Source organism: Dromaius novaehollandiae, chromosome 18, assembly GCF_036370855.1.
Source record: "Dromaius novaehollandiae isolate bDroNov1 chromosome 18, bDroNov1.hap1, whole genome shotgun sequence".
In the NCBI taxonomy this organism is placed as follows: Eukaryota; Metazoa; Chordata; class Aves; order Casuariiformes; family Dromaiidae; genus Dromaius; species Dromaius novaehollandiae.
This window is the reverse complement of record NC_088115.1, coordinates 14,366,067-14,389,965: the sequence shown is the minus strand read 5'-3', so window position 1 is coordinate 14,389,965 and position 23,899 is coordinate 14,366,067. Positions and strand designations below refer to the sequence as shown.

General features: G+C 43.1%; 1 long non-coding RNA gene across 4 annotated transcripts in view; it reads left to right on the top strand.

Moving 5' to 3' along the window:
• Positions 1-23,899, top strand: part of LOC112982555 (uncharacterized) — a 180,145-nt gene that overhangs the window by 66,222 nt on the left and 90,024 nt on the right. For 3 of the 4 annotated variants that reach the window (XR_010392193.1, XR_010392194.1, XR_010392191.1), the window contains exons 1-2: positions 16,796-16,927; positions 23,212-23,307. This is a non-coding gene — a long non-coding RNA (uncharacterized LOC112982555). Of the gene's footprint in view, positions 1-16,795; positions 16,928-23,211; positions 23,308-23,899 lie in introns of those variants that run through there. The other variant, XR_010392192.1, reaches the window with a different exon arrangement.

Sequence of the window (23,899 nt, the reverse complement as noted above, 5' to 3'; positions counted from 1 at the left end):
AGTATTTTTGCTAGGAGCAGTTGTAGCTCTTAATGACTGCTGAGCCCTGTGCACTTTTAACTCACGTAATCCTTTTTCCTACAACAGCACCATCTTGGAAGAATCAGCCAGGGACTGTGAACATATTTTCCTAGTACTTGCATTCTTGCCATATATTAATGATACCAATGGAAATGCATGAGGAGTGGGAATACAAATACCGCTACCTTACAGTTCAGCTACTCCAGGGGAAGGTTTCCATAGGGATCCAAACATTTGGACGCTTATCAGGAGCTGAAATTAGCTTAGGATTTTCAAAAGAGCCCCAAGGGGTTAGATGGTTTGGGGGACCTAATTATTTTAGGTCCTTTGAAAATCCCAGCCTTAAAAAGGAAATGTACGGCTCCATGAGACTCACCAGTAAGACCTGGATTCATTCTCACCCAGATTTAGACCGCTATTGGGGGTGCCTAAGTTAAGAGCATATAGTCTTTTCTCCAGATAGTGACTACAGGAAGAGGGAGAAGCCTCTCCAACATGTGGTCGTTTTTAGGAGGCAAACTGTGGTCTAAAAATTGAATTTTCAGGACTGGGGTAGCAACTTCCCAAAAGCTGCAAGGCTACCTCAGCTTTCAGACAGCTGCTTGTAGCTGATAGCTAATAAAGCTTAGCCAATTTATTGCAACTGTATATTGGCCCGAAGTACATAAATGAGTATTTCAGACCATGACCACCTGCAAAAAGGGGCAATCATCTAGCTGAGGCAGTCATAAATCAGTGGGACAAGCGGCCCCTTGTTCACCTTTTGGCTTTGAGATCCTCATTTAAAAGCAGATTATAGTTACCCTGGAAAGCAGATAAAGTGGTGGTCTGCTCCCAGCTTCCACCGTCTCCTGAACGCGTGCCTGCACACAGGCACGGGTTTATCGGGGAGGCGAAGGGACGCGCGTTGCCCCCTGAAGAGTGGCTCACTGAGGTTCCTTACTTGGCAATGAGGAAAACACTTTCCTTTTCCTCCAGGTACTTCATGGGCCGAATCCAGACCTGGCTGCCACTGAAAGGCAAAATATAAATAAAATTAAATTTTAAGCAATTTTAAAAAGTTAATTCTTTTCCCACTTTTTTCTCCTCCCTTGTGTTTAGATTTAAAATTTGGGTTTGACCAAACAAAGCTAATTATAGAATGAAGTCAAACTTGTGAAATGACCGTGCATACAGGGCTGGCGAGAATTTCAGGTTGAGTTTTACTTCAGAAGTGGTACAAAAAACCTTAGCAGGAAACCATTCTGATTTCACGCCTGCAGCCACAGCCAAGGCGCAGTCTCTGCTAACATGCCCGTCTATAAAGTGCAAAGGCACCACCAGCACAGCTAAGAACTCCATTGCTTTGTCTGCCAAAGATCCTAATATCTCTCCTAAGCTGATTCATTCAACACTTGCTTAATGAAAAGTTTCTCGATTCTCCTTTTTATTGTCCTTGAGAAATGATGCCAGGTTACACTCCTGCCAAGCTCATTGGAGATGCGTTGTAGAAAAGGGTGAAGCTTCCTAAAGGTGTTATATGCAGCCTCAGGTTATGATTTCCCCAGTATAAAATCATCAGAGGAGCCCAGGATTAGAGCAAAAGATTATTGCAACAGTTCAAGGAGATATATTGTTTGTATTTGCCCAACATTTGGTGGCAACCGTGTTATTTATGAGTAATAAATACACATTAATTTAAATGCAAATATCTTTACCAAACACCTGTGTCACCCACAAACAGATGAGGCGAGGGAGGACTCCTTTCTATTACCAGGAGACAATAAACCAGCTACTTTTTCATTTCATCCTATTGAACGGGTCTATCCCATCTGGGTAAGCAGTGCTCTCCTGCTCATCATTTGTCTTGTGTGGATCTGACATTAATGGTAAATTGTCGCTGTCTTTATAAATTTATTTTTCTGGGCCTAGGCTCTCACTGATGTAAAGTGGTGTATTTTCATTGAGCTCAACCACTGCAGGGCTCTGCTGTGGTGGATAACTCTGCTCTGAGATGTATGCCACAAATCCGGAGTGATATTGATGAGGTTCGTATCCTGGTCTGTTGGGAAACTGAGATAAGGCCCACGGTGATGCTGTTGTGATCTCTGTGAAATGCAAAAGCAAAGAAAAAAACAAACCAAAAACACCATAAAAAGGTTATAAGCTCCGATCAGAATGAAATCCTAACATCCCTAAGGATGGCTTGTTCGGCCTGTGGCAGGTTTCTTTCCTCTTTAGGAAACTTGCATAGACTCAGAATTCAACCCTATGTTTCAGTGACTGTGCAAAGCTGTGCCTGGCGTGGAAAAAAGCACAGCGTCTTTGAGCATCTCAGTCGTCCAGGGTGACTACTTTCTTTGCTGTAGCTTTCTTCTCTTGGCTTCCTAATCGTTATATCTGCTCATTAGCTGCAAAGGTATAAAGCACCTTACTGGTCTCCAAGTCCTCTTTCTGTGCACACTGGCTTCCTTGAATTAGCACGAGTGAGTTTTGCAAAAAGATTCTCCCACTTGAAAACTAGATTTTAAAGGACTGTCTCCATATCCTCAACAAGCCACTGTATGTATTCAGCTGCACTGCGTGATTTGGGTGAGAATATTAATAAAGCACATTATCAAAGCAGAGTCTTACTATACCCACTCCGCAGCCCCAAAGTATATAAGTGTGTCTACATATATATGCACATCCACAAAGTAGCTGGCTAGAGGGATGGATGGAAAATGCCTGCAGTTCAAGGGTTAAAGGGCAGCTGATGCTGTATGGAAAACTTCTCAAATATTCTATTTATAACAGTTCTGTCAGAGGTCAGATTTTTCTGTATTTTACTTCCCTGGGGGTATTTTTATGCATAAGGATATTTTGTCAGTTTACACCTGCCGATGTGTTGACCTTAGAAGAGGAGGGCTGGTTTTCAGAGGTTTAGGACCACTTAGGATTCTGATGAACCTTCTTCCTTTCTTGCGGCAGGGACTGCCTGTTCTTCCATATTCACTTACTGGAGACTGCTTTGAGTATTTGTACAATAGAGTTCAATAGCTAATAGTGACTAGGCTGTGTGAAATTCTCTCTGAGATATTTTTTAACTTTATAACTTTCCTACACATGGTTTTTGCATGTGCCTGATGTTAAGTTGTAAAATGCTGCCATAAAGTTATACCCTTCTTACCTGGATTTTTTTCATAACCTTCAGTCTCTTTTTATATAATGTGAACAACACAAGGGGAAATTATCCACGTGGTACTAAACAGGGGGAAAAGACAGTGGACTCTGAAACAAGCTGAGCAGGTACCCGGCCTTTATTGCAAAGGCAGCAACAGAACAGGAGATGAAATAGTTATGTGCCTGGAAAAGACCAGCATGTTTCATTGCGATAATTACTAGCAATAGATCTACGAGTTAGCATTGTGGAAAGCTTGCATTACAGCAGAGGAATCAATGATCAAGTGTTGTCTTCTTGCCTGAATGTTTGGGAAATTCATTAGATGTGTTCAATAAAAGCATTTTTTTGCTAGGACAGACTTTGCTAAGTCAATGCAATAGGTACTGACACTGTGGACATCCAGGTGACTCCAGATACTTCGGTTGTCACCTCCTCACAAAGATACGGGAGCTCCATTACAGCTTCCGAGTCTTCTAGCTCACTGTTCACGTGCAGCGTGTTCCTCCAGACTCTCTCCCCTCCATCGCCTCTCTTTGATACTGTGCAGTAGAAGATACTCTGCTGAATATCTTCTTCTGACTCCCTAAGCCACGTTTCTCCCTTAGCTCATCCATGTGTGATGTTGTCCAGCAGCCTCGAACACGGCGTGTGTCCAGGGCAACGTGAGAAAGCACAGCAGCGGGAAGCATCGCTACGTGCCTTAGCAGAGCACAGGAAGCTTCGCTGCAGCTTTAGCACAGGTTTTGCTTTTGGTTTTTGTTTTGTATATCAGTTTCAATTTAGGTTGATTTTTAGACTTCAGGTTTTTTGTTCTGATATTAAATCTGATCAGGGCTGACATTTCAAAGTGGGATTTTAATGATTGCTGCGAGTTCGACTTTGTTTAATGTGAAAGATTACAGAATTTTTCCACTTGGTTTCTCTGGGGGTTGTTTTCCACTTTTCTCCCATATGGTGGGGTAGGAAATGGAGAAAAAGTACAAAATGTTTCAATCTGTATTTTATTCCAAAATTAAAATTCCTTCAGAATATGTCAAGCAAGATGAAGACTATTTCATTCCATTCTTAACTGAAAGTACAGAATTTCTGAGCAATGGAGACATCCTGTTGCACTTTATTTCAGTGTAAAAGCAACTATTGAATCAGGCTTAGCTTAGCTGAGGCCATGATTAATTCAGGCGGCTTTGGGGAGCCTCAAATGTGCCCAAGATGAGTTCCCAGTTTGCACTGCAGACCTTTCACGTAGCTCTGCTTGCTAGGGCTTGCACACATTTGTGCGGGGTTTGCATTTTTCCCCTCTGAGCTTCCTTTGAACATTCCTTCCTTGTGATCTGTCCTTTGACACATTCTGTCCTTTGGCTTAGCTAGTGGCACGAACCAATAAAATCTAGTTGTCATAGAGATTTTTTTCCTGTGATGCCTCACTGACATTTTCATGCATTATTGTTTTATTGAGATATCCAGTAACTTTGATTTGGCTAAGATAAGAGTTCCTCTGGCTGAAACTCAGCACAAGAGTCACAAAAAAGAATGTTGTTCAGGTTCAGAGAGGGTGACGAGCGTGAGGAACGCGAAACAGAGAAATCCTTGAAGAATTTCTTTCTTGGGGCTTCTGTTTCTCCTCCGAAGCCCCTGAGCCTGCCCGGCTCAGCTGCCGTGCTAACCTGAGGCGATGGTCTGTGCCCAGTGTAGGTGCCTGTGCAAAGGGGCGCAAAGCCAGCGATGACTCAAGACAACAGGAGCGTAGTGCTGATGGCGAGGATTAGACCTGCTCAGCCGCTGCATGTCAGTCCTGCAACTGAAGCACAAGGTGTTTATGGTTCCAAACAAGCCGATGAAAGAGCTAATGCAGCAACTTGTTCGAAATGAGTGAAATTCGAAGTTGCTTGGCTGCACAGGATGGATGCAAGGTTTCTTGTTTTTCAGCTTGAGCATGGTCAGTATAGCTTTCCTGTTAGTGTGGCCTGGGCTGCTGCTCTTGGCAGGAGTGATGAGGGAACTTAGGGCACTGTCAGAGCCTTTCCCCAAATCTCCTAGCTGTGAAGAGGTTGGGGCTGGCTGGTCTCAGGTGATCCAAGATAACGTGACATGAGTGTGCTGACCCGGGTGAGAGCAGGGGGATGACGCATGAGACACTCTTCAGTTTGCAAGAAAGGCCTATAATAGTGCAAAATGGTGTTTCCTCTAATGCAATATTCACCTGTAGCCAAAAAATCAGCAAAATATGCACTTCAAGCTAAATTAGATAAGTGCTATTAGTGGAACTGCTTGACATTTTCAGAGGTGCCAGAGCTAGGTTAGATGCAACTAGAAAAATACAGGATGACATGTTAATAGTGATTTATATTTCAGTTTCAGAAATAAGTTTGAAAGAGATTCTGTATCCTGGCTGGCAGTTACTGCAGTGATCAAATCCAGTCCAGACCTCTCCGCAGGTTACACAGCCGAGAGACAAACACGAAGTGCCAAGTTAATGTTTCAGGGCTGGAAAGCAGGGCTCCTTTTCTGTCAATCTGTTTTGATTTGGGCGGATCAGGAAGGAGAAATTTCCTGCTTTAACATTTCTCCTCACAGTGGAAAAAAAAAATCTTTTAAGGGCCAAAGCAGTGCTAAATAATGTTAATGATGTTGGGTTGATCATCGGCTTCAGTGAAAATCTGAAGACTGATGTGGCTTCGACTGTGTTTGATTTTGAAGCCTAAAGGGAAAGGAATGGAAATGCCCATGTTGGGGGCTAAGCAGGGGAGGAAGAGATGAGATGAGAGAGCTTCCCCGAGGCTGGATATTGATACCTTCCCTGCACCAGAATATGGTCAATGAAAGCCTTGAAATTTGAGGGGGGAGAAGGGGGTTCTCCACTGAATCTGCCAGACACCTTGAGCTGCTATTGAAAGAGAGAGTGCAGACTCTGAGCATCCGGCAGAGAGGAAAAGTTTTGTAAGAATTTGGAGATATATATATATATAGATAGATAGATAGATAGATAGATAGATAGATAGATTTTTTTTTTTTTTTACTGCAACACTTCAGATAATGGATAGCTGTCAACAGAGGAATAGTGCCAAGAAATTAATGAAAGAATATTGGTCAGCTTAAGAGACAGTGAGATGCAGGATGCCAGTAACCTAAATTTCTTTTTATGGTCAGATTTTCTAGCTTATTTTCTAGGCTTTATATCTTTTGGCTGTTAGATTAAAGAGTTCTCGAGTTCCCTGTGTTAATACAAGAGACCAAAGTCCGTGACAATAAAACAGGAACATTTAATGCAATTCCAATCCCTGTCAGTTTCTTAATACCGCTTATCCTGCCTTCTCTTTCAAGATTTAGTCATCCTAGATTTCCTTCCAAACGTGAATGAGGTGGCTTAAATCAAACCATAAATTATGCTTCCACTTATTATTTGTTTGCTAATCAGGATGGAAATGAAAAGAAGTTGGTTGTCAACCAGAACTCTTTCCCACAATATCCAGGAAAGTATCAGTATTCGGTGATTTAACAACAAAAGGAAACCGGATTGCACCTTGAGGAAGAAAAAATAACCTGCTAGCCAGGAAGAATAGAGGAACGTAGATTTTGCCAAATAGGCTTAAAAAAAGAAAAAGATACTAATAATTAAGAGGGCCTCTGAGTGAAGCTGGTGAGGACAGAACCGTGATGCTTCCTGTTAGTAAATACAAAGAATAGCCTCTAATAGGACTCCAGGGGAAAGCGATAGCTTGGGAATAGCCTTGGAAAGAAAGACAAACATACACAGAGGATGCAAAACAGTGTGAAAAGTGATTCATGGGGACTCGATGCCGTTCCTAATTGTTAAGACTTTATTGTATTAACGCATTCCTACAAACTGAACAAAGACTGCGGATTTCAAAGCAATTTCAATTGCACGCCTAGAGCCAGGCAGAGCTGGAGCGAACACCTGCTGCTGGAGCAGCCCCCACCACGGAGCAGAAGCCAACCAGAAGAGGGTTGGAGGAAGGTTAAGGTGCGTGTAGATAGCCCTGAGAGCCAGACAACTTTCTCTGTGTATTTGAGACAAAGCTGCTTTTAAATATTACATTAGCCTGTGTGTGATGGTCCTCAAAATGACTTGAAATGAAATGTGTGTTAACTTCCATCTATGAGATTAAGGGAACTACAGCATTCAGAAAACTGCCACAGAAGAGCCAGTCCATTTTGGGCTGTGCCTTGTAAATGTGTGAGAAGACCTGTGTCTGCATGTCCCACTGCTCTCTGGTCTAACACTGCAATTAAGTCTCTTCTACTTCTGCATTTTTCACTTCTTTCAGCTTGTGAACACCTAAGGGGTTTTCAGCATTTGTAGGGATCCCTGCAAAGGGAATGTGAAGCCTATTGGCAAAAGACTTGAACTTTCTTAGACATATTTTATAGATCTCCTTAAAAAAAGGTGCCTTGACCGCCACAGACACAGATTAAAAATCACTGCTGTCAACTAAAGAGGAAGGGCTCCGTATTTAGAGCAGAAGATCCTAATCCAGAGCCAAAACTGAATCTTCAGAAACAGAATCCAGACTCGCACATTCTCAGTATACCAGGGTGACCAGCACTGGGACTCGGCGTAATCCCTGCATTTGGATCTGATCTGGATTCCACATTTCTGGAGTGCTTGGACACATGCTCTTCAGCCACGTTTATCCTCGCACTACACTGACGTTTCATTGTCAACACAGTTTGTGCAGCGAAGACTGCAGAATTCATTTCTGCAATGAAACAGAAGGAGATATTAGGAAAATTCCGTGGTAACTTTAAATAATTTCTCTTACAGATCAGACCTTTCTTACTTTCTTACCTGTGCTGCTGATTGATTTCAATGAGGTGACTAGCAAGAAAGACCAGGATAGGCATATACTGTTAATAATTTTCAGAGAGGCACGTGAATAATATTTATTCCAATAGTCTTGAACATAAATGAATATTCAGATAGAGTACATGCAATATTTTTGGAAGCTTTCAGTGATGTAGAAGTTTATATTTGTTCATTAGTAATAGTGTGATTAGGAAAGCAAAGGACCTGTCTTGGCAAGTCATGTGTAAGGAAAGACATGTGCCAACAACTGGAGAAAAGTTCTCAGGGTTGGAGGGAAGGCATTCAGGATTGTACCCTAGAGTACAATCTTCTCTGCTTTGTCTAGTTTGATTACAAATGATTCAAGTAATGAAGTTTCTACTAATACTCTTGGGAAAAATCTGTGGTTTTATGTTACTCGTGACTTGGGCCATTCTTTAAACAGGGAGTGGGGAATGTTCATCATTCACATTTTATTAGTGTTCTCTGAACTTTCAACATTTATATTTAAAAGCGTGAAAAGAAAAACATTGGGAAATTGTTTTCAGGAATAATGCCACTGAGACATACACGTGCATTTATAATACACATACAGTAACCCTTCCCATATGTGCATGCACTTGTTTGTTCAGACCCCTTAAATACAGTTGTTACTCCTGCCTTGAGATTTTGAAATCAAAGTAAGGCAACCAAATAAAACTGACTCAAAAAACAGCAGCATTCCCACCTCTGTCATTTGTAGCTGTGCTTCTGAAGCTTGCTAGGTAATTCAGCAGGTCGGAAAATGTGTCCCCTTTTCTTCATAACATTTTCTTCCATTTTCATGCTTCAATTTGAATAACTGATGGAAAAAGCAGTGCCTAGACCAATAACCAGGAAACCTCCTAAAAAGAACAGACCCCTTCTCTTCCATGTGGCTATGAGCTGCTCCCAGAAGGGCACTTTAATGAAAAAATAGCCCAACATTGACTGGTTCAAGGCTCTTAAATATGCTAATAACATCTGTGTCCCTTGAAAAAGGTACACGCGTTAGTACAGTCTCCCCATACCTCCCTGAACCTGCCTCTGCTGGGTGTGGAAGTACTGGATTATGGGAGCTAAGGAGGTTCAAGGGAACCAGGAGTGGACCTGGGCACTCATCCAGTGGTTCCATGTGGTCCTGAATCTCCTCTGGGTGCAGTGGGCAGCAGGGACGCTGTGGCCCAGAATGACTCCTCCACTTGAGCCGTGGGGTGCAACAATGCAAATTAACACTGGCCTCCTTTTTTTTCCGTATGGCATCCTCCCAGCATTACTTGCCGTGCAGTCTAGCTCTCGGGAGTGGAATCATGAGGGCTGGTGCACTTTGGAAACACTGACTTCCACAGAACTGTCCCCTTTTTCTTCTGTTTGCTGTCCTTTTTTAGGAGAGCTGGCTGCACTTTGGACGGGAATATCAGAGCGCCCCAGCTGCAGCCGGGGAAGCCGTCAGGGCGCACTGTCAGATGTGTGGCTGTGGCCTTGCTTTTCTTTAACTCTTTCTTCAAAAACAGGATGTTGAGCTGGATGGACCTTCAGAGCCAGCCCCTATGTCCATCCAAATGCACTGCAGTGAACACAAATAATCGCCGTACGTGTGGCTCCTTTGTAGTGACCTTAAATAACTGGTTTGGCTCATTTCCTTCATTGTAGCTTCTCTCTTGTTGGGGCAGTTGAATTAAAACAAATATATTAAGTATAATGCTGCTTAGAGCATAACAGACTCTAACCTGCACTCATGTTTTGGGGAAAGAGCAAAAGATATACACAAGTGAGTGAGAAATGCTCTGTTAGCAGGTTTGATTAGCTGCTATCTTCCTGTTTGGCACCAGAATAGTACAGTCCTGGAGGCACTCAGCCTACTGGGCTGAACTGCTGCGTTAGCTTTTTGTTATGTCTGATCAGCTTGTTTCCAGCTTGGACTTGGAGAAACAATCTTGTTGCGTGTTTTCAAAATAGGAAATCTTGCCTGTGCTTTTATTTTTCTTTCTAGAGAGTCTGTCTCTTGACCCATCTGATTCCTCTCTCTACTGCTGTTCGGAGTGGCATTTTGTCATCTTTGCCTGCACTACACAGAATTACCCATAGGTAGGAGCTGATCCAACAGCCCAGAGCTGGCAGAGCTGACCCTTGCACAATAAACTCCATAGATCCAAGCTCCATACGGCATCTTTGCTTTAGATGGTATAGGAAAGATACTCCAAAGAATAAAATCAGTTGTAGGAACTGCAGGAGAGGCACTGACCAGGAAAAGCATGGCTCCTCAGCTTTCTCTTTTACAAAACAGGGTAGCTGACCCATCAAGCTGAATTGATTATCACAATTTCAAGTTAAAATGTGACTGCATTTCAAATGTTAAACCAAAAAAATCAACTTACATATATGCCTCAATAGAAGAAAAAAATATTAAGAAAAATAATGATTTCCTCTTTATTTCTGAAAAAAACAATCAATTAATCCTTTATCAGGAAAATGTCAAAGCTGAATTGCCTGTTTGGAATTTGTAGAGAGAAAAAGCAGTTAGCTTTTGCTGTGACACCAGCAGGTACAGAGACCCCAAAAGAGCTCTGTGTTTATGCACAAGCCTCATTCCTGTCTGACTTTCAGCTGGACATCAGCCCCTGCTTGAACAGTTTGAAAAACCTGGGCCATAATGAAGCCTTGGGTCCCCAAACAGCACGCTACAGAGATAGTAACGTGGCCAGAGAAGTGTAAGGAACATGCCTTTGGCATCACGGATTTGCCTGAGTAAAGTTAAAGTATATTTAAATGTTCTGCTGCATCAGGGCTTGAGTGAGGGCACGTGATTTGTTGCGAGGCCTGATAACATGGCATCAAAACCTGGACCCTCTCCGGCAGTGTCCGGCAGTGGTCAGCTGATGCTGAGCCAGTGATGGTCTCAAGTTTAAATGAGTGCTGTTGCATAAAACCCAGTGAGTGTGAGAGCTGATGAGTCAAATCAGATCTGACAACTGAAAGTGAGAAATGCTTCCTTGTGCTTTTGCAGCCATCAGTCTCTTATTTATACAGAGATGGTGAACTCTTTGGAGCAGGAATGGTGCATTTGGTTCTGTATTTGCATGGGGTTTAGCACAACAGTGGCCGTGGCTAGGACAGCCTTGCTTGCTGCAATACAGGTAGCCAGTATTAGTGTTTTCTGGGTAACTAGTTAGGCTACCTCAGATAAAACTAAACTTTCCATAGCAGCATCCTGGTTTTGGGAAAATGTTATTTGATAGAAGTTTCCTAGGATGGAATTTCTCCTCAAAACCCAAAGAAGAGGGGAGCCAAGTACCTGTACGGCTCTTACTTGGCATGCAAAAGCATGGCAGAGCAAAGACTCACAGCTGGCTCATCCCGTATTTCAAGCCATGCCTCAACTCCCAGGCTAGTGGCTATTATTCACTCACTAGTTTGTGCTCTGCCATCTCCCTTCACATCTCTTCAGGAGTCTTAATTGCATTTTGTTGCAGATGAGGTGCTTTGTCAAAGTCTCAGAAAGTTTCATGGCAGAGGAAAAATATTTCCCAGATAAATGTGATAATAGCAGGAGAACAAAGCCACGCTGCGCATTGGTGCCCTTTGCACACGCTGTCTATTCGTGCAGCAGCTGGTGCAGGGTTGGGGCTCTGCTCCTCCGTCGAGGTGAAGGGAACCGTTATCTGCGTCGTCATTGCGGATTCCTTCTGCGGTGGCAGAAAGGGTCGAAAGTGGAGAATCCTCCTTGTCAAATCTCAAACAAGCGGGGAAAATACCCAGGGCAGGAGTCCAGCATTTCACAACAGGGTCTGGCTGACACAAAAAGGAAAAATCCCCACTGTGGCCGTGTCCATCTTCCTGCTTGGAGCTGGGCTTTTTTTTTTTAGTTCCAGTGTGAACTCTGAGAGGGAATGGGCCGGGGGTTATTTTGAACGGTAGCTGTTGCTGTGCTGCCTAAAATGAGCTGCACAAGAATAGCCTGCTCCCCCAAATATAAGTGGTCTTTGAGTTCCCAGTCTTATAAAAGCTCCTTTGCCTGTGGAACACATGCCAGATGGAAAGTGCCCCTCCGATTTCCTCCAAACACGCACGCAGCTGTTACTGCTTCCCCTTTTTTTTCCTCATGAAATTTTTAGACCTCACCTGTTGACACATGCATTATAGTTTTTTTTCCCCCTCTCTTGTTCTGCTAAAGGAAAATGACTTGAGATGTTTTGGAGAAATGACACAGGGTAGAAGCTGTGAAAATACCTTTGACATAGTTTTAAGGGTGGGAAATTTCAGATACCGGCAAGCCTTTGTGCCCACAATACAGTGCCGGGCTGCAAATAGTCTTTGTTTATAGCTCATTTTATTTTGTGAGACAGAAGCTGGAAACTGCCCAGGTCTTAGGGGGAATACCAAGCATTTAGCTTGGACAGAAATAGAGCCGCAGCTTTGGACACATTGAAACAAATGGGAGACAAAGTGATGACCCAGGTCCAAGTCACTGACGGTAAACACATATTGGCAGAATTGAGGGTTAGGCAGGAGGTACTTACGCGCTGAAGGCACTATCTGCACACTGTGCATCAGGCAAAGTTTACTCGGCGATCTGCGCCTTTGTAAGAGTAGTCGATTTTTCATTAAAAAAAGAAAACCAGGTCAAGGGAAAAGCCCTACTTCTGTCTCCGAGCACCTGCTGTAGCGAATACAACAGAGCCGGGTGCCCTGAAACGCCGCGACAGCTCTGGCAGAGTCTGGCAGAAGTGTCTGCACCGTTGCCGTGCCACAGCCAGGCCTGGGACCACCTAGAAATCTAGCTGATGGCACTGTCATACGTTACGTACAGCTCCGGCTTTACAGGAGTCTTTGGTATTTAATTCACCCTGTGACTCGGCCCTGTCTGCTCGCAGTCCTACCGAACGCTTCTGCGCCGTGCGATGCTGTTAGGAATGACCCAGGAAAGAGGAGAAACAGAGCCTCCTAAAACAGGGGCTGAGGGGGGACAACCGCTTTTCATTAACCTTTTCAAGAAGATAAGACCTAGGTGATGATAGAAAAAAATGGAAGGTTAGGGAGCAAGTGGAAAAATATTCTCAAAGGAAAAGACAGTTATGACTGAGCTAATCTTACACGTCTCCTAGCTAACCGATACCTCTAACTGAATGCAAAAGCTGAGCATTTAGCAAACAATAATACTCAGTTTGAGTGATGTCTGATGCTCATCTTTTTTCTTTTATGGGGTTATACGGACCCACCAGTAAAACTGAGACGTGATACCGCGTGCGCTGAGCATGTGACATGCTCCTCTGTTCCGCCGAGATGATTAGGTGCCGTTTTATTGGAATATCAGCACAGCTTGCAACCGTAGCGCTTGGCAACCGTGACTCACGAGACGGATGTCAACAAAAGTCTGGTTCCTGCAACCACCGGACAAACCTTATTTCCCTGTGGAAGGCCATAGGCTGGGGAATACTCTGAAGGGGGCTCTGAACATACATAATTATTTGTGTATATGCAGCCTGGGCTTCTGGAAAGAAGAGCCAGGAAACCTCAGTTCTTTCTCAGCTGGATTAGCTGACAACATCCGTGGTCGAGAAGCAGGTTGGCTTAGAGAAAACCTCACAGCATCGTTAGGGCTATGGTTAAGACTGTGTTTAAGTGCTTACGGATGCAGACAGGTCCTTTGGTGCTCCTGGAAACCCCAAGAGGGATCTTTCGAAGGAGTGTACAAATAGCTGAATGTTTTTGTTACCTGGCAGGTCTGGGAAAAAGGAGAGAAAGAATATGGAAAATCTCCTCACCTCGTGTCAACCAAACCTAATTTGGTGTCAGTTTCCAGCAAAATAGAAGGACCAAAGACTATTTGTTCTGGAGCAGAAACAGACCATTTGACCCAAAATGAAACAATCAAGTGCTGCTTTGTTTATGCTGCAATGTTTCTTATGGAGCGATTCGGTTCTAATAATATTGAAAGAAAACCTGAAACTTTTTCTGAAATGAAAAATCGTCTAGAGTGGAGATAAAATTTGAAACACATCCTCTTTGTTTTTCCTAACATTTTTTTACCTCAACGTTTAACCTTTCCTTACAAAATTTGAGGTCTTTCTTTTTCTACCAGTTTCTCTAATAAGCTACAGAGCACGTCAGGAGATCTCAGGGTTAAATTCTCATTATTGTCTGTATATTTTTATTATATTGAATTGATAAAAATTGTCATCCTGAAACCACAGGATGGCAACCTGTGTCATCCACAACGATCTAGTGAAAAGGGACTGAAAACCTAAAGACGATTTACCGAAAATGAATCTGCAGCAGAATGACCAGAACTGACTCAGGCGCTGAGATTAATTCACAGATCCTACAGGTTCTCCACGCTGTTTTTCCTTCGTTCACATTTCTGTGCGTTTCCTCTTTATGTGTCAAATATCCTTCAGAGCTCGGCCTGTGACATTTAGAGTCTTCATGCTTTCAGTTGCCAGCTAGATATCGTTTGGGGCCACTGGGTGATTGCGAGGGTATTTATAGCTGTCCCCACTGTCCACCTCCATCTATAAGTAGGCCTGGGGCTGAAGTACCCCGGGGCCGCGACGGGGTGGGACGCGGAGCTATTTTCATACGCACAATCGGAGGGGATTTCACAGCCCGGGGAGCAGGAAGCTATTGTTGGAGCTCACCTTGAGCAGACAAAGGGGAAGGCAGCGGCGAGCCCCGCGCAGCGCTGCTCCTCCAGCTCCGGCACCGCACCGGGCGCTGGGGCCGGGCGCCAGCACGTGGCCCGCTCCATTGTTCCCCCCTTTTCTATAGCCCTTGCTGTTTAGCAGTGACCTGGAAAGCCATGCAAAGGGGAGCCAGGCTTTGTGTTCTTCTGCGTATTATTTCAACTTGACTTTGTTGGAGGCATGAGGATAAAAAAAAGTCATTATTTTCTCGCTTTGGAGGAGGGGTTGTTGTTGTTGTTGTTTCAATTTTTAGTCAGCTTCCTGTATTTACTTTTTCATCCTCCTCTGGCGGTGTATGGACTTCACGTGTTTACTGGTTTTAACAGCTGCAAACAGGCAGGAAAGACCTTATCGATGCTTCCCGCGCGCGTGGGAACCGTGCCCCGCGGCCCCGCCGCAGCCGAGCTGACCAGGGGCAAAATGCGCACAATGTGCAGAGCACGTTCGGGGGCTTCCTGCTCCCCTTCCCCACGATTCCTGCTCTTAACTAACTGCAAAAACGGAATCGCAGACCCTGGGCTCATCAGCTTCCTGGAAAGGGATTCAGGTCCTTGCAGAAAGCCGTCTGACACAGATGTCTGAAACTAGAGATATTCTTACCTGAGTGGTACAGTCCCTGTTTATTGTATCGAACATCTGCTTGATAATGGCCTGATGCTTCTAGACACTGAATTATATTCCGCTAAACTGAACTTAAAAGTGCTCTCCCAAACACCAGCACATCCCAAATATCCTTCTGTTCTAGCCCAGCATATAGCAGAATCTGTGCAATGTGAACTCATTTATTTGAAGGCTCTTTTAGATGCACTTTTCATTTCTTTCTATAAAAATGAAGCTGTTGTCAAAGTGTATGTCTCGGGCACACTGGCAAGGACACACGCGTGTGACCCTCACTCTGACACGCACAAACAGCGAGAGAAATATTCACTGCAAGGCACCACTTCCCAATGCCGTTAGGAGACGTGGGAGCAGGCAGGTATCGTGTGTACCCAGCCCGGCCGCAGCACTTCTCCACCTGCAGTTTATTCCTTGATTAGGACTGAGAGGAGTGTGCTGATTCTACCACATTTTTAAAGCTGGGCCAAAAATATATATATATATTTCCTGTGCTTCTCCAGCTGAGCAGAAGTTTTGCCAGCCTAGGTTATTTAAAGAAGGATGTAAAGCGACTTTGGATCCTATTATAAAAACAGCAAAAAGAGCAGTTTGCACTGTCTCTGCCTGCATGTCTCTTCTGGGGAAGCAGCACCACCTACCACCTCCTCCCACCCTCCAGATGACAGCCGGGGCGGCGGGGCGGGGGGGGTGTTAGCCTGCTCTGCAGAGCTGGTGGCCGATATTACCATACTTGGCTCACATCTTTCTGGTAGCGTTTTCTTAACAGTTAAAGTCATTCTTTCTGAGACGGAAGCGACCTCCTTTAGCATTTTTTGAACGAGGAGAGCAAACACATGGGATACAATTAAAAAAAAAAAAAACAAACTAAAATCTAGCCTAGATTTGCATTTCTGTCATTTTAAATGATGTCAGCGTAGCTAAAGGGATAACCTACTCCCCTTCGTCTGCACCGGTATAAAAGTGCTTTTATCAGTATAGCTTATTCCAGTTTACAAAAGCAAAATGAGAGCTATCACTATGACTGCACGTATACAAAGATTTTCATCAGCTTTCCAGTGCCGGGGGGGAGAGCCATAGCCGTGCTCCATACAGCTCTGCTGGTAAAGCACTGAAGCTTAAGAGGCCTGAGGCACCTGCACGCTGCCGAAATGCCTGTGACAATCCCACCTGAAGGTTTATTTTCACCATTTGCCTGTGTTTACAGAAGAGTGTAAATAACCAGCAGAAGGAGTGTTAAAGTGCCACGTCTCTGGAAGACATGAGAGATGAGTGTCATCAAACAAAACCAGGAAAGAGGGAGAGGAAGGGCAGTGTTACGAAGGACAGGAAGGTGGATATTAAAAACAAGGAAAGAATAAGAAGGATAGACACATCAGACTGAAATAGCACACGTGAGAAAACTCTCCCAGCAGCTACGTTCTGTCTTAACATGAAAGATGGGGGCAGGAGGAAGGAGGAGTGGAAAACTGTCAAGAGACCCTTGGTTTAATCCCGATCCAGAACCAGCTATAAAGGAAGGAAATAGGAACCTTTCGCTATAAAAATCTGAAAGTCTGAGTTCTTTAGCAGCAGAACTGACACAGAAGAGAGGCAGAGAGAAAGTTACTGTAAGACATCACGGCTTGTCTCCTACGCTTGCAGGTATTCTGGGGTCTGCAGTTCCTGTGCCTGGGAGGCTTTTCTTCTTTTATTGCTGACAGCAAGGAATTTAGAAACTACAAAAAATGCCACATTAGTTTAGGTTTTGTTTTGGCTGTATTTTTTTAATTGCTTCATTAAAAGCAGCAAGGAGACGGAAGGGATTCAGGTGACATAAAGAAAAAGCTAAATACTTGGCACGTGGTTTTCTATCAGAATTACATAATTAAACTATCTACTTATTACTAAAACATTGCAGAGCTGGACCCTGTATGTTCTAGGCAATTATGCTTTGCAAAGAATGAAACAAGTTGCTGATTTTGCAGGATGAAATTAAAATGCTAAGTGCAGCCCAAAGTGAGAGAGAGGTTCACATTTTTCAGAGTGGAAGACAAAATGTTTTAATAACTCTATGGAAATTCTCTGAAGAGAATAAATTTACCTATTGAAAGATTTCTCTTTTCCCTTGAGATTTAGGTTTGGATTAATTTTAATGATTATCAGAGCAATGACATTCACATTTTTCCCCCTTTTAATAGCTTTGATTACTATTTTTTTAATCGTTTGCTCATAAATCCACCGATCTGGGACCATTATACATTGTACTTTGGCTCAAGACCATAGAAAACAATGGCTTAAATCCCATACATGCTTTGGCATCCACTCAATATCTAGTACATTCATTTATGCTAAATTTACTTCTGTTTTCAATATTTCCAGTGTGCCCTAACCCTTTTGACCTACAATCTGCTGTAAATCCCTTTTACTACTCACTGGCACGTGACTTTATAAATTATGAACGGGGCACTGAGATGATCCTGTGACTGAACCCAGTATTTAGACTACAATTGAAAGGTCATAATTCTGGGCAGGTTTAAAGGCACAGCTTGTAACAACAGTTAGCACATGATTCAATCTTTGACCTTAAAAGCAAAAGGAAACCAAGGTTCCTGCCTCACCACTACTATGCACTCATCATTTTATTTAAAGTAGTGCCTTCAGCAGATAGATGAAGCAATTTGAATTATCGATTCCTCGTAGCCTACATCTTGGAAAGCTCTGGCACTGGCAAACGCTGCAATGTTCCGAATTTCAGAGGAATCCGAGGGTGTATACGCTCAGCTACTCCCTGAAGCCTTTCCCGGAGGAGATAGAGGCTGCACACATTTTCATACCATATTTTGCTTGCTTGAAACCTCAGATATTTTGCTACAACTGGAGCAAAACTGCAAATCTGAGGGACTGTTTCCAGTAGTCGAGAACTCCCTGTGGTTTGATGTGCCATTTCAAACGAAGCAGTCCAAAGTGTGTTAGAGATTTGGAGCAAAATTGGTGAGTTCACTTTCCATTGAAATCAGTGGGACGATCCTCATTAGCTGCCTGGTATCAGCTTAGCACGGATCCAGGCCAACTCTGCAGCTGATTCTCCCATCCCTCGGTAATCGTGGTTTGCTAGAAGTCGTCTTGAGCCCGAGGCACAGGCCACTGTGGCAGAGTAACATCTAATTGTGCCCTGGAGCATGCGGCAGCACGCGGGGCAGGAGCATCGGGCTACCTTCAGCTGGCAGGCATCAGTGGTGAACCTGAAGCGCCCGTTTCTCTCTGTTGACTCTGAAAGGAGACAAGCAGGAGTCTCAGATGGAGACGTTTCCAACGCAGAAGCATACAGTTGGGGGGATGAATGCCACCTTTGGTGCCTGAGGCACATGCAGTAAGGTAGGCTGGGTACCGCTATTCAGCAGTGCTCAGCACCCTTGTCAAGGCTTTTTACCTTGCTGTGTGGGCACAGTCCCAGTGACATCAGCTGGTACTGGAGGTGACCACAGCAAGCCAGTGACTTGGTTTTTGCAGGTCTGTCTCTTGCTCCATGGGATCCAAACTTGCAGTTTTCTCCTGTGTTTTACCAGCTCATCCGACGCTTTCCCCGAGCATTCACAGCCTATGGAGAGGATGATCACTTGCAGAAACTGGTTTGTAATCAGTGCAGGAATACGAATTCTTCTATGCATGCGTGAAAACCCATTGCGGAGTAAACTCATCTATGAGCAAAAAGAGAGTGTCATTCACAGAGAAAAATTATTTGCATTGCTCTTCCTGTCAGCCACTTAGCAAGGCTACTATTTACCGCCTGCCTGCCTACTACCCAATGAAAATTTGACTTGGCTTTTCATGCCCACAGTTTTGGAAGTACTTACATTCCACTCTTCAGGGAAAGTAGATTACAAAATTGTAGGTAAATAAAAAGGGAACCAAATCTGGTTGCAAAAAAAAGGCTTTAAAAACAAAACAAAAATACAAACCTCCAAAAATTCAAAGCTTTTCACTTGGCAACCTTTGAAATAACAGACTACTGCTCATAACATTGCATAACGTGAAAGAACATTACTCACTCTGAAGTGATGTAATGTGACATCTGGTATTTGGAAACTTCAGCTATACACTAACTATATGTTGTCTGGACTTGTTACAGTACTTGCAAGATACTCCATGCGTGGAGCACTTATGTATGAACAGAGCCAACGCACAGCTCCCAGGAGGACTCCGTCCCTTCTGCTGGCACAAGCCCTGATTTCTTTCTCTTGCTCCGTTTCCGGTCACAGTCCCCTCGCACTTCATCTCTGCCGAAAGTCACAGCAGTTAGAAAAAACAAACAGTAGCACATTAGAAGCTCATCGCTCTTGCAAAGACAGAGTAAGGCCCTCGGATGGACACCCTCTGCACAGGCACCTGCCAGAAGGCTGTCCTTTTCGTGTAAGCAAATGGCAGTGTGGAGAAATAATCCAAATATTCTTCACCCACATTCTCAATTTTGTGCATAGATAGGCTAATTTAAGGACAAGTTTTGACAATGCTTTACGTGATGTGCCCCACTGGGCACTGCCCTGCTGTAAAACCTTCCCTGATGGCTCAGCCTAAAAGGTACAAGGACCATGATTACACTGCCTCTTATAATTTAATTTCTTTTTAATTTAATTATAACTTAATAGCTACCTGCAAGTCTAAGTTCACCTACCCTTCCTTCTGCAAACATGCAGGCTTAGCCTCCAGTCCACTGGCTGTCCATTAGACAGGCTTGTGTACAGAAACCAGTGGCACTTGGAGTAGGAGGAAAGAAATAATGGAAATATAGGTGGGACTTCCCAAAATGTTCACACTAAACTAATTATTCCCACTCAGGACAGCAGTGGAACCAGAGTTTGCTTCATTCAGCAGCTCAGCTTTGCAGAAATGAGAGATCTGTGTTCTTGCAGATCCCTTTCCCCTGCCGCCATCTGCACTGTCCCGCCTGCTCTTCCTTCGCTTTGATTGCTTTCCCCTCTGAAACACGATCTGGGGATCTCCCATCTTCTATTTTTATTCTAAGTTTGGATCATTGTGAGCTTCCAGAAGGCTATACTTCTCAGGCTGTATTACAAATGCCTTTCATGCTTTCTCCTCACCTTCTCCCCTTCCACCTAAATCATTTTTATCATCCCAGTCTTGCTGAGAGAGAGAGGGGAGATACTGTTTCTGCATTGACCTCAAGTGAGCAGGGCTGGCCCAGCTCTCCCAGGTCTTGCCATGGCCGTGAGAGTTGCTGAGGCGCCAGGTCACCGCTCCGTAAAGGCTGAGCGCTGCAGACCTTTCACCCTCGGCGTGTGCTTGTTGGTGCGTCTCTCGGGCACCGCTGCTGGGAAAGCACCAGCGGGACGATGGCGTGGCATGAACTTCAGGAAGACTGTTTTCACCTTTTTGCCTGTCTTTCAGCTATCAGAATCCCTAAGGTAGCTCTGAGACTGGGATAAAGAGGAAAAGAAAAGGCAGGAAAAAAATTGCCCATATGAATTCACTTACACCCTTCTGGTGTAAGTTTAAAACGTCCCTTTCTATACCCCAAAGTTACACCCATTTATTAATGCTATTACTTTAGAGGCAAGTCTAAAATCTAAAGGGAATAGGACCCAAATGCTGAATGAAAAAGTTGTCCTTGCCTCTTCCCACGCAGCCCATTACCTACTGCTGTATCCAAAAATCCAGAGGCCATTGCATTGACATCATTCCATTGAATTTAATTACCTGTACATCAGCCCTTAACCTTCACCAGTTTCTTGAAACATTCATAGCTCTCTGGATTTGTGGGTTTTATTTTTTCTAATGTTTCCGTATTCATTTCCTCTTTTTTTTTTTTTCCAATAATGCCTATTAGTTCTAGAAAGATAAGATCTAAACATCACAAAAAGGTCATGTACATTCACACACACTCTTTAACACACAAATAATAATAGATCACTTCAGGTTATATGAACCTCTCCTTTCCTTCCCTGAAATGAGTTACCTGAAAATAAAAAGTATCACATTCGTATCTGCGTTGAGTGACATGTCAACAAACCAGTTCTTTTCTCTAGTCAGTAGATTATGGAGCTGTTAAATATACTCTTCAATAGATGTTAATTAATATGGAAGACTTGTGTTTTCATTAGTTATAAATAGCTTAAGTGGGTGGTAGGCAACTGGTTCTTCCTTGCCATGTAACTTCTGTGTGTAAACTGCAGCACAGCAAGTACGTAGAGTGTGATTCATAGGAAGCACCATAGCGAAGACTTGTCATAGGATAGTTAAAAAAACCAAACAAGTAAGCTGCTCAGAGCTGCAGAAGGCCTAACAGGTCACCTGCTTTATTTCCCCCACTGACAAAGCTGCACTGTTCCCTGTGATATTTCCTTTTGGAAATTACTGTCTGATAACTTCATTAAAAAGGAAAATTTCCAGGCATCTATCTAGGTGTTTATTATTCAGCTTTATCTGAATATTTGCTGCAGAAGTTAAAAGTCAGATGGAAAGTTCATAGCACCACAAAGAACAGGGAGATCTAAGATATACTGGCTTGCCATGTCTTTGCTCTCCCTTTTCTGCTGACTTTTTTGTTTAAAATTGTTCATTTTGGTAATAAGCGTTCTTTAAACATGTATCTCTATAGAACCCACCCCCTTGGGACTTTAGGACCATTTTACAGTTGGCAATAAGAGTAACACCCCTGTTTAGGGTAGCTTAGACACTTATAAACAATTTTTCTCAGGCATAGTTTGCATGAGAGCAAAGGATAGTTTCGTATTAGGGAAAAAACTTTGCACTATAAAATCCCTTATGTAACAATAACAGAGAAGTGTGGCACTTTCCTCTATAAAGGTGCAACCAGACAGACTTGATGTCCTAAGTGAGTCACTGTCTCGCATCAGGTCAGTCTTCTTTCCCTCTCCACTCCTTCCCACATAAACTTCGGGCTTCAGTCAATGAAGTGGATGGTAAAATCTGTTGTCTGCTGGAGAACGTTCACGCGGAGTGAGGTGAATGAAGTGCAGAGCTGTTATTAGGACCTTTCAGGCAATGAGATCCCAGGGCTCCCATCATCACTGTTGTCAATCAGCATTTCAGATCCCTGAAGAATAAAGAACTATTTGCCTCACATGGCCCATCAGCACCATTGTCTGCCAACACCAGAGACGGTGTGTTTTTGTGCTGTGCCTGTGACAAGTGGTAACCAGGGTAGGCTGGGTATATTTTAATCCAGGAGCCTTTCTCATTCATGCTTGCTCTTTTTTTTTTTTTTTTTTTTTTTTTTTTGTCATTGCTTTGCTTTCTAGCTGGTAAACCTTGCAGAAAGGACTCTCTGAAGCTGAGTAGCACAACTCTTAGATGCTTTAAGCCCATCAGGCTAGACTTTGTACAAACACATAATAAGAAAGGTTTCTTTTCAAAAATGTTTTTATTATATAGGTTGTGAGTGTATCTATTTCTGGTGGGCTTCTCCAGATGCTGGTGTAATAAAGTCATTCATTAGGGACAATAAAAGAAATTCTCTCCCACTACCTCATCCTAAAATTTCTACAGTAGCCTATATCTTGATATACTTGTAGGGGAAATGTTATAGGTATATGCACTGATCAAAGAAAATCTTTCCTGACCTGACCTTGCAGCTGACTATATTAAGAGACACAAATGCCTTGGTAACCAGAATGTACTTCCAGTGCTCACGTAAACTATTTGTTTTTAACTGGTCTCCAGTGCTTCTGTTGTCTTAAAGACAATTTTCCGTTGTTGGGTTAACTATAATTGTAATGATAGTTTCACAATTAAGTAATGCAATAAAAGGTTTGGAAAAAACATAGCTCCGGTCCTAAATTTACACACCAACAGAAATTTGTCACTAAGATACAGATAAGTGCTAAAATACAGACTTAAATCATATTGAATTCAACTGGAATTAATTTCATACTTACAAGTTCTTTCTTCCTGTCCCTTCCATCCAGATCAAAGTCTCCACAGAATTCACTCTTGCTCTCCGACTCATCTCTAGGCATCTGTAAAGGAAAAGAGAATGAGTGCAGCACGCTCTCAGAAAAAAGGTACTAAATTTTCTTTGATTAGTTGGTAGTACTAAATACACATAACATTCAGATTATTTTCTGTCCATCTATTATTGCCAATGATAGTAGCTTAGCATGTGAAAATGAAGACATTACTTTACCTGCAGGATAGAAATTGATAGAAAAGGAGAAAAAAATTACTACAGAAATACTATTGCGACCTCTTGACATGGCCACTGTAATTAATGGAATGGATTTTGTTAATGAGGACATTAATGAAGAAAAAATGATAATTTAAAACTTCACTCTGCTTTCCCAGTTCCAGTATGAATGAACTGTCTAATACATTGCACTTTAGGAACATCCTGTTGAACATGTATGCGCATACACACACATTTGTGTTTTTATATATAAGTGCAGAGTTTTTATTGCAATCATATGCTACCTACTTCCAACTCCAAACAACATTGAGAAGCATTTAATTGCAGGTGAGGCAGGATCAGAATGTCCGCTGCCTCCAGGCAACTCCCAAATAGCTGAAATGATGCCAGCAAACATGCTGGGATTGGAGTTGTGAGAAAAATGACTTAATGTGGTCAAAATTAGTTGGAGGGGGAAGGGATGGCAGGTG